The following is a 12,085-nucleotide window of genomic DNA, read 5'->3' on the forward strand; positions in this document are numbered from 1 at the left end:
TTTTAAAATTAAATCATTATTTTACCTGAGGACCTGAGTGTAGAGGGACCCAAGTCCAAAACGTTTGGCATGCGATTTTGATATCAATTGATGAAATAATAAAGACTATAATTATGTGAACATGTATAGTAAATATGGCACTATAGTTTTGCAAGATTTTATTTGTGTCATTGAAATATTTAATCGATTTTTTGTTACTTCTGTGTGGTCTTAAATAATAATTATTTTGGTTAGACATTATAAAGGTACATAAATATACATATGTGTATGCAGGACTGCTAAGCTAATAGTTTGCTGTAGAAAAGGGTTTATCAAGTCAAAATGTAGTTTCGGAGACGGCGGACACACAGACGGGCATAGCAAAACAACCAAAGTAAGTAGTACATAAAGACTGACAAAGAGGGCGCTGTTATTCTCATGTAAGTAGGCTTGTGCCTGCTCGGTCACTACAGAGAGCGCTCCGCTCTCGGTCAATCGGTCAAACGAACTAGTTCGGTCTTTTAGTTCCTTTAGTTCAGTTCGGTCGTTGAGAGCCGGGAATGAATAGGAGTCGATTTTTCATTGGTTTCTTTCCAATCTTTGGTAACTGAATACAATTCAACTTGTACGATACGATGTGTCGGTATTAAACATTAAAACACCTTAACATAATTTAAAAATGTGAAATATGTCGAAATATATTTGATTTTCCTTCATATTTTACGGGCTTAGGAGTGTCACGTCGTTCTTTCATCTCGTTCACACTCGTGCCAGCGACATTGACAACCGTTTCGTTCCGTCTATTTTACGTTTCACTCAGTCAAGCGCTCTCGAATCCCACTGAACTAAAGGACCTAAAGACCGATTAAGAGCGCGCAAAAAGATTTAGTTCCTTTCGGTCCTTGATGGGATTTCATTCTTAATAGTTCTTAGTTCAGGACCGACTCAAGCCTACATGTAAGTACCTGTAGGATGACAGTTCAGTATCATCATCTTCCTCGCGTTGTCCCGGCATTTAGCCACGGCTCATGGGAGCCTTGGGGTCCGCTTGACAACTAATTGGTGTAGGCACTAGTTTTTTCGAATGCGACTGCCATCTGACCTTCCAACCCACAGGGTAAACTAGGCCTTATTGGGATTAGTCCGGTTTCCTCGCGATGTTTTCCTTCACCGAAAAGCGACTGGTAAATATCAAATGATATTTCGTACATAAGTTCCGAAAAACTCATTGGTACGAGCCGGGTATTGAACCTCCAGATCGAAAGTTGCATGCTCTTACCGCTAAGCCACCAGCGTTCTTCAGCGGTGACAGTTCACTTTAGTATGATAAAATTAGTTACAGTGAAATTCCGCAAAATGGCGCGTGATCATATATTCCTGCGGGCTCAGCACGGTTCCATTTTTATCGACTATCACTATGCGCGTCCCTTTCGCACTTACATACTTGTTAGAACGTGACAGGCATGGTGACAAGGGATAAAAACGCGACCGTGCTAAGCCGCCAGGTCAGGCTTAACCTACTTATATAAATTTATACTAGTTAAATAATTTGTATACTACGTTACCTGTTCAATAAAATGTAAACATTAAATTCGCATCCTCTTTGGTTACAAACAAGTATTCGGCACATTCGGTCAAATAGTTCTTGTGAATGGATTCATTCATTCATTCAAGAATGGAAAAAAAGGTCGAGGGGCTTTTGTGGAGTATCGAATTACAATATCTTATCGGATGTACTGATACCTTTACTACCTATAATATAATTGTAATAAATCATTGCTTAAATATATATTATATATTATATATATATATTATACTGAATAGGTGAATATTTAACATTGTTAAATAAAGATAGTACTCTTAAAACCTGCTAGGGCTAGGGCTAACCTGCTAGATAGCCTAGGCCAGAATGTGAGGGAATGATGATTGGTATCTTTATTTTTATATTGATATAACCACGTTGATAATACATGCAAATAAGCATACAAATGTAATGCATAATTGATTTCCATCGTATTTTCACGGAAACTTACGAACGTGTCTTGCTATTTCAGTCAGTCTCGGTACAAAAAGTACTGAGGTTGACTGAAGTAGCATTACAAATACGAACGTTTCCGAGAAAATACGAGGGAAAACATTTACTATGCACTACATCTGTACACCCAGCCTGATGGTCATAGTAGCCTATGGACGCTTGCAACTCCAGGTTTGCACAAACACATTGTCTTCTCTTTAGAAACCTGTTGACTCCTGTTTGATAAGTCCCATATTCGAGATAACCTCGGCAGAGAGTTCATTCCACACCATAGACTCTATCATAGAGTCATACTCGTAGAGTCCCTCAAATGCTCTGTTCCTCTGAAACCGTAGAGTACCTACACTATTTACTTAGATACACACATCATCATCATCATATTAGCCAGAGGACGTCCACTGCTGGACATAGGCCTCCCCCAACACACACACATAGGTATATCTTATACCTTTAAACGAGCAATTCTTGTATATTATTATATATTTTATATATCTCGGAAACGGCTCCAACGATTTCGATGAAATTTGATATATGGGGGTTTTCGGTGGCGATAAATCGATCGTGTTATCTCTGCTAAAACGCGCATTTTTGAGTTTTTATATGTTTTCCGAGCAAAGCTCGGACTCCCAGATATTACATGTAGATATGAGTAATACTTGGAAGTGACCAAAAATATAGAGACCAAGCTAACTCTGCAATGTGTGGCCATGTCGTCATTAATGTCAAATTTATATGAAAATATGACGTTTATAATGACACCCCTTCACTTAGTTCTGTCTGTTCAAGTTGGTGCAAAGTTGGCCTAGACTCAGAGCCTAGAGACTAATCTATCCTATCTATACCTACCTCTGGGAAAACCCGCATTTCATTTTTGAGTTTTATATGTTTTCCGAGCAATGCTCGGTCTCCCATGCAGATATTGTGGTAATATATAGGTAAACGGGACCCCTGTATTCTAGTTCCCAAAGGCATCTAACGCAGCATACAACAGGTAGCCAATAATACGCGAGCACAATCGATGTGCACCCGAGCTGTGTGTATTGTGTGCAGTACAGTCGTGCACAAAAGTGTCAGGGGGTCTACCGGAATTGCGGGGATTTTTCTCTTTTACTCCAATGAAGGTGTAGTTAGAGTGACAGAGAAATATATGCCCGCAATTTCCGAACTTTTAGTTTCGCGGTTACTTATAGCCCAGCATCTACGTAAGGAATGTAAATATTTTCATACTACAGTGGAAACTCGATAACACGAATCTCAAGGAAAACGCTCACAAATATTACTTATTAATATAACCACAGTTTAAGAGTTAGATGTTTCATGTTTGCAAATATTTAAGGTCCAAAAAATCAATTATTTTCTAATACACTATAAAACACCCAGTTTACTCAAAATTGTAGATACTTATCTAAGTAAATAATACCTTTAAACGAGCAATTCTTGTTTATTTATATACAGGGTGATTCAGGAGACGTGAGCAGGACTAATCCTGCACACTCAGTAACTGATAATTGATCGATCACCGTCGTATTTAGGTGAAACAACCACACTTTTTCCTATTTTTTAACTTTTTGGTGAGGGCGAATTTAATCCTCTACAATCATAGTCACCCTACAAGACCTAATTAATAAGCATAAAACCTCTTTAACTTTTTGATTACGAAGAAAATAAACTGTCAAACTTGGTGAGATACGAGTTTTCAAAAGTAACCAGACCGCGATGACAGTGATGACATTCAATTTGACACAGAATATCGGTAGTTTAGTATTCTAATTTTAGGGTGACCGTGCATGTCGTAAATAAATTAATAACTTTTTTTTTCAACACGACTAGAAAATTTACGTTAACCTCACTAATACTGATACGAAAGTGTTGCTTATAATTTACGAAATGCGCAGTATTAGTCCTGCTCACGTCTCCTGAATCACCCTGTATAGGTATATTTCGGGGATCTCTCTTACGATTTCGATAGGCCTTATCTCTGGGAATATGTGCATTTTTTTGCCTTTATATGTTTTCCGAGCAAAGCTTGGTCTCCCAGATATTTTATTGTAATATATTATGTTTACATGCAATTAAAGAATCATTGTTGACTTACCTTGGATATAATGTGCTGTCATATTCATTCGAATTCGACATAGGATCCGTAACAATTATAATTCACTTTCAAATTACAAAGTCATTAATACTTGTTTCGATGAAAAAAATATTATACATTTATAGCTTTTACACACAACTGTACATACCCTTTGTCAGTTCACGCTTATAATTTCGCTGTATGGATTATGACACACAAACAAACACACGGACATCCATTGTAGCATTATACGTCACCCGTTCATAACTATAACCATACTGTTGCTAAGCAAAAAATCATATACAGGATGGAAGAATCGTATCTAATAATAGTTTAATTCTTTTAGTAAATAAACATGATTAAAATATCATTCTGATGTCAGTGTACCTACGTTCGAATTGGCCTGTCTGTCAAAAGACTCGACGTTATTATGTTAATTAAATATTTACCCAATTTAATGATTTGACGAATCCAAATATAATATTCCAAATGTTATACGAGTATATGTCATAATTATAATCTAGGTACAGATGAAGTGGATAATTTTTCTCCATCGTATTTTCTCGCAAACGTTGGTATTTGTCATGCTACTTCAGTCAACCTCAGTACTTTTTGTACCAAGATTGACTGAAATAGCAAGACACGTTCGTACGTTTCCGTGGAAATACGATGGAAAATAATTATGTATGCATAGGGTTTGCAATCCGGATCCGAAATGTATGAAATTATCCGGATCTGGATCCGGATCCGCGGATCTTCCCATACATTACGGATCCGTCGTGCAAACCCTATGTATGCACTATCTGTAGGTATTTAACAAAAAACCGGGCAAGTGCGAGTCGGACTCGCGCACGAAGGGTTCCGTACCATAATGCAAAAAAAAAAAACGAAAAAAAAAAGCAAAAAAAAAACGGTCACCCATCAAGTACTGACCACTCCCGACGTTGCTTAACTTTGGTCAAAAATCACGTTTGTTGTATGGGAGCCCCATTTAAATCTTTATTTTATTCTGTTTTTAGTATTTGTTGTTATATAGCGGCAACAGAAATACATCATCTGTGAAAATTTCAACTGTCTAGCTATCACGGTTCGTGAGATACAGCCTGGTGACAGACAGACGGACGGACGGAAGGACGGACGGACGGACGGAAGGACGGACGGACGGACGGACGGACAGCGTCTTAGTAATAGGGTCCCGTTTTACCCTTTGGGTACGGAACCCTAAAAAATTACCAAGTTAAACGTTATAATATTGAAAATTTGGCGAATGTTAGTTGCCACAGTAAATCATCTGCGATTAGATGGTTGGCAAATGTTTAGACAATAGTATGGAGGGTCTGCCATCTTGTGGCCTAAGTCGGAAACATTTGTGCCCATGTACATTGCCAAAGCAAATGCTACCATCTACCGTTCTCGTCGGTACGCGTCCTTGTGCATAGTAGGTTCTGCCATCTTGTGGGCTACATCGGAAGCATAAACGACACACTTACGCCTCGCGCCAAAAATCTGACGGCTCCTATGCTGCCCCCTATAGTTCATGCACGGGGCCTATACAACTTCGGCGAAAAGGCTGAACATCCTTTATACAATGAACTGATCGCACGCCCCGAATACACTTCAAAACGTATTAGTGGTCTATTTGACAAGCTTTCAAAGTCGTTTAATTTTAGGGTTAGGTATTTGGGAGCGTCTTTGAGCTTCGTTTGACAATTCCTCCATTATTGATTGTCTGTATAAAATGTGTGAATTGTTATATATAATTTGAAAGTTTGTTTGATCTATTAGTATTTGATTTATCTAGATAGATTAGTAAGATTAGATATATTTATTTCTTAAAGAAAAAGGCACAGTATTTTACACAAAAGGATAAAAGAAAGGCTTTCTCTAGAACAGCGGTCGGCAACCTTTTAGCAGCCAAGGGCCAAATAGTAGTTAACGGAGGTGACGCGGGCCGTACTTTGTTAATATTTATGACTTTATGAGACATTGTCGTTTGTCACTATTACATACAAAATAGCCAAGGCGGCTCTCGGGCCGCAAGTGACAGGTTCACGAGCCGCATGCGGCCCGCGGGCCGCAGGTTGCCGACCGCTGCTCTAGAAGATCGTCAACATAAGCTTACCACCCTCAAACATTGGTCCAACGACTGGTCAAATATCTTAGTTATTCAATATTTAAAAACGCTAATTTCAAAATCCCACTACCATTACATGACAGTTATATGAGTTATTTCATTTCAATTCTGCCGATACCTCTACTCATACGAATTTCCATACAAAATAACCCGTTTTCATTCCCTCGTATCTATGGCTAAGAATATTCGCTACTACGCTCCAAAAATCCAACCACTAACCAACCAAATTGACAGTAATTGACTCTTCCTCCTTATTCCAATGCACTCGACTCGCACTAACTCCCAAGCAAAATCCAACCTAACCTATCTTCATTTACAATTCAAATTAGATTGATAAATAATCAAACACTTATGACCTTTTTGAAGTAACTGTGGGAGATGTGACAATGTAATTTGAGTTTTATATAAAGAGGTTAAGGTATATTTTTGGATGACGAGTGAGAGATCTTCATTTGACCTCATAAGGTAGAATCAGGAAGTGGGGAGTAAATTGATTATTATTAAGATGCAGAAGTTTTGGTGGTTCTATAGCCGTGGGACGCAAGACCTATAGGTCATATAGGTATGCCTAGGTCATACTAGCGGAGAAACAAAAGATGCCACTTTTACGAAAATCCATACTAATATTATAAAGGCGAAAGTGTGTGTCTGTCTGTTACCTCTTCACGTTTAAGCCGCTGAACCGATTTAGTTGAAATTTGGTATAGAGACAGTTAGAGTCCCGGGGAAGGACATAGGATAGTTCTCATGTCGGAAATCATCCCTGAAGAGAGTGCAAAGGGGGGTGGAATTGAAAGAATTAATGAATTGCCTAATAATTAAAGTAAGCAATGCGCGAATTGAATGATTTCTATTAGCATTATCCAGGCGCTATACCTACTTTAGCTGCTGTCACTAATTCCACGCAGACGTAGTCGCGGGCAAAAGCTAGTTACGAATATTACGGGGGCGATATATCGATCTAGCTAATAGGTCTTATCTCTGGGAAAACGCGCATTTTTGAGTTTTTATATGTTTTCCGAGCAAAGCTCGGGCTCCCAGATATTATTCTATAAATCTTTAAAAAACTTGGCAAACAGCATTACGAATTCATTAAACACTTGATGATATCAAATCGAATCGCATTAAACACGAGCAGATGTTGAAGTATTATCAATGGCACTTATGAGCCTACCTTGTCACTTCACGTACCATTGTAGTTGTGGCAATAGTTGAGGGCCCTTGACTTATTCTCAATGCTTACAGATTAAGCGACGAGGGTTGCAAAGCGACCAATGAACAGCGGGACTATTTGGGCATAATAGAACTAGGACAAGTTTCGTATTCTTCCCACTTTCATTAAGAGGATCTGTAGGGCTAAGATGGTTGGTTTTTTATCATATGTCATCATGCCTGTCCCGTTCTAACAAATATGTAAGTTCCAAAAATGCGACCATGATACCGCCGCTGGAAAGGGATTAACGAAAAACAGCGCTTATTCTAGTGATTTCTCTATGAAGGTTTATTGTAACAATTCCATTTTTGGATTTATTTTTATTAATGGTGGAACCATGGAGGTGCGCTATGTCTACAGGTCACAGGAGCCACTAATACTGGTTTCACCCAACAAACCCTGTATTCGCCAACCCATAGGAATATTACGGCTCTTGACTCATAAGCCCTCTGAATAAGGTCGCAAATGCGTTAAGTGTTGGCTTCTACAGAGAAATACTATATCAGATGTGAAGAGGCCATTATGTTGTTTAGTGAATGTTAAATTTTAACCGATTAAGAGGCTTGTTTTGAAGTTTGTCAAGTATTTGAATGTAATAAGAGGTTTAAAACGATATTATTGTGTAGTTTTAATTTTGCATTGGTACTTAGAACTACTTATACAATATTACAGATAGGTACTTTAGGAAGAGATCTCATACTGTGATAAGTTCTGTTCTGTGTTACATGTCTCTCGCTGTGTTATTTAATATGTTATTTTGTACAATTGTTTTGCTACTAGGTACTATTCAAATGAGATTTTTCCAGGAATTAATTCCCAGCAAGCTGGAAATCGTCATTATACCTGCATTTGGTTCTAAATTAGCGTACCTAATCCGAGTTTGCTCCATTCCAGGAGTTGTGGAAAAAAATATAATCGTTAAATGTATCTCCCAAGGCCCTCAAAATTTATCCACACCTCCTGGGATGCAGCAAACTCGGATTATATCTACGAATTTAGGACCTAATGAAGGTATTAAAATGATTTCTAGCTTGCTGGGAATTAATTCTGCTGCTTTTTTTTGGATCTTATTTGATTGGTCTATAGGTACTATGACTTAACATGGAGCGACCAAAAAATGTCAAAAATTCTTAAAAAATTACGAAGGGAGTCTAGATATTAATAAAGTGACGTCCACCGCCGCATTACTGACGCGATAGTGACGTTCATCCCGTCACTCATTTTATTAACACAGGACGACAGATACAGCGGCGGAAACAGAGGGCCTACCGCGAGACACGTTCGAAGTGTTGCCTTCCTGTCACACTTACGTACGAATTTACAAGTGCGACAGAGAGGTAACACGTCGAACGTGGTTCGCGGTAGGTCAGACGCCGCAACAGTAATACAGATGTAGGGCATAGTTCTTTTCCATCGTATTTTCACGGAAACGTTACCGACGACGGGTAACGTTACGTTAACGAAGGTTTTTTGCTATTTCAGTCAGCCTCGGTACAAAAAGTACTGAGGTTGACTGAAATAGCATGGCAAATACGAACGTGTTCGAGAAAATACGATGGAAAACAATTATTCGCACTATTAGATGCAGTTGACATCCGAACGTCACTTTAAGGTAAGTAGCCGTATGCTCGTCACTGACCCAGTGCATAACATCATTAAACTTGTCATCATGGTTAATTAGGGACTGAGTTGACAGAATCATCTATTGGTCATTATGTCAAGCACTGGAACGTTTCTTTTACTGAATTAAACCTAATTTTTTTAAAACAAAATTTTAAGTCAAAAGACGTTATACTTAATAAGCTCTATCTGTCAATAAAGTATAAAATCTTAATCACCAACACATCTAGCGTTGAAAACACTTAAACACTTTGATAACCAGTTCTTTACCTGCATAATTAAAATCTTACTATACTCGTACATACCGTGACAGGTTTGGCTTGGTTGAGTTGAGGACGCGTGGCGCCATCTAGTGGCGAGTTGCCGAACTAATTATTGAGCGCGCTGTGAATTTTCGTTAGATTTTTTACAAATACAAATTATGTATTTCCATTAAATTTAAAATAAACTTTGGTTTTATTATTAGTTACGATATTCAGAAAAATAGTATGGGCACATCTTTGTTACCTTTGTTTGTTTTAAGTATTGGTAATTATATATCGCATGCCTTTTTTTCGTGTATAAGATGTCGAACTTTTATTTTATAATGTTACTTAGAGTTTTGCATCCCTATTTGGGTCTACAGCTTAAACAATCTGCTTAGAATTAGTGTCATTGAATAAGATAATTATTATTCTAATAAGAATGTAGTACCTAGTGATTTTTTTATATTTTGCTGTTGAAAGATCAATTTGTCTGTCTGAAAAAAAATACAGTGAGGTTTTAATAACAAAACTTCCGTGAGACACAGACGTATTAAATATATTAACACCATGTCGACATGTCGAGTGAAACATGTCGAGCGTTGTTCGACTTAAAATACGTGAGTGACCCGTTCTTAATATATTTAATATACAGCGAGGTTTTATGTAAATTAAGCATGTTTTAAAATGAGAGCGTAAATTGGATTGTATGAGAGCGGCTTTTTGGCGGCGGGTCCGTGTGACTCTTAATTTGGATTTCTTTTTTAGGGTTCCGTACCCAAAGGGTAAAACGGGACCCTATTACTAATTAGGGTTCCGTACCCAAAGGGTAAAACGGGACCCTATTACTAAGACTTCGCTGTCCGTCCGTCCGTCCGTCCGTCACTCCGTCTGTCACCAGGCTGTATCTCACGAACCGTGATAGCTAGACAGTTGAAATTTTCACAGATGATGTATTTCTGTTGCCGCTATAACAACAAATACTAAAAACAGAATAAAATAAAGATTTAAATGGGGCTCCCATACAACAAACGTGATTTTTGACCAAAGTTAAGCAACGTCGGGAGTGGTCAGTATTTGGATGGGTGACCGTTTTTTTTTGCTTTTTTTTGTTTTTTTTTTGCATTATGGTACGGAACCCTTCGTGCGCGAGTCCGACTCGCACTTGCCCGGTTTTTTTTTTATTCGATATCAGCCTGACAGTTGTTCGGAACTGTCACCTTTTGCGTTTACCTGACAGGCTGATATCGTCCGGCGAACTGTACGTTTACCATCAGTTTGTCACTGACATAAACGCCGTCGAGAACGTAATTTACTTTCTATACATCTCGCTCGCACTCGCATATTAGTGCAAACGGGATGTATAGAAAGTAAATTACGTTCTCGACGGCGTTTACGTCAGTGACAAACTGATGGTAACCGTACTGGTAATCAGTGGGCCCCTTTAAATTCGTTTTGATTAGTAGGTAATTGACGAATGTGGAAAATTATGAATTATTTATTATACGTAGAATACTTAACTTATCACATTTCATTGAATGATGTGTCGAACTGAAATATTGCTTTCTTAGATAAATACAACGACCGATTTTTTTAATAGCCTGTTTTTAGTGTCCCACTGCTGGGCAAAGGCCTCTCCCCTTGATTTCCCGACTCCCGTTGTTGAGCTTTTTCCGGCCAGTTACTAATGAAGGTGTCTAGGTGCCCACTGATTAACAGTCCGCCGGACGGTATCGGCCTGTCAGTTGTTCGGAACTGTCAAAATGTTGTTCCAACTGACAGGCCGATACCGTCCGGCGGACTGTTAATCAGTGGGCCCCTGTCTTCTCGCCATCTCCGTCTGGGCTTGCCACGTCCGCGCTTTTTTTGACCGAAAAATAGACCCATAAAATCAAATTAGCTTACAAATAGAGAACAAACATGTAATAAAACTAGTGACTTAATAAATACAGTAATTATATACGCACAGACAAACATGCGTGCCGTAATAGACAGTTTAGATCTATGGATACGAGTGTATACCTCGAGCATTAAACCTAACATTTTAAATCCAACTTTCACTGTGAGAATAGATATTCTCAGTCGACTGCCCACAAACGTTTAAATACTATACTTAGTTTAAGACGAAAGGGGACGAAATCATGTCTGCTTTTACATACAAATGTAGTATTTTCCACTTTGGATATTGACATCATTTTAAAATTTGTATGGAATTTTGTTTTGCTCCTAACTCTTTATAATAATAAATAATATCGAAATAATCGAAGAAACGGGCATAGCTATTGTTAATAATACATCAAATTGCATAAAAACATTTTCTATAATGTTAATATTCAAAGAAGGAAATTACTATTATGTTTTTTCGTCGACCAATCGTATAGTACCTATATAATATAATAAATTAAATTTAAACTTAGAATTTAGGAAACATTCTCTAAAAGATTTAAACAGGTGGTGAAAATATGTAGGTCCAAAAATGTAAGAGTATTACGAATTCGTCTGCAAAATGCTATAACTGTAAAATTATTACTACTTATTCTAATTTTGAAATCTATGCGAGATCGTTAACAAAACGTAAACTTAGCACTAAACGACCATTTGTACTAGCTATAAAATGTACAAAGTACATAATAACACGTGTGCAACTGTATAAACAACCACTTAATGCAGATATCAGATAAATGTCATGTAAACAGCAATAAATCTGTTTAATTTGAAGTAATTTGCCCAATTATGTGTGATGACTGATGAACGGCGCGCGCCGTGACGGCGGTTCCGCTACTCGACG

The sequence above is a fragment of the Cydia splendana genome, chromosome 25 (assembly GCF_910591565.1).
Source record: "Cydia splendana chromosome 25, ilCydSple1.2, whole genome shotgun sequence".
Lineage (NCBI taxonomy): Eukaryota > Metazoa > Arthropoda > Insecta > Lepidoptera > Tortricidae > Cydia > Cydia splendana.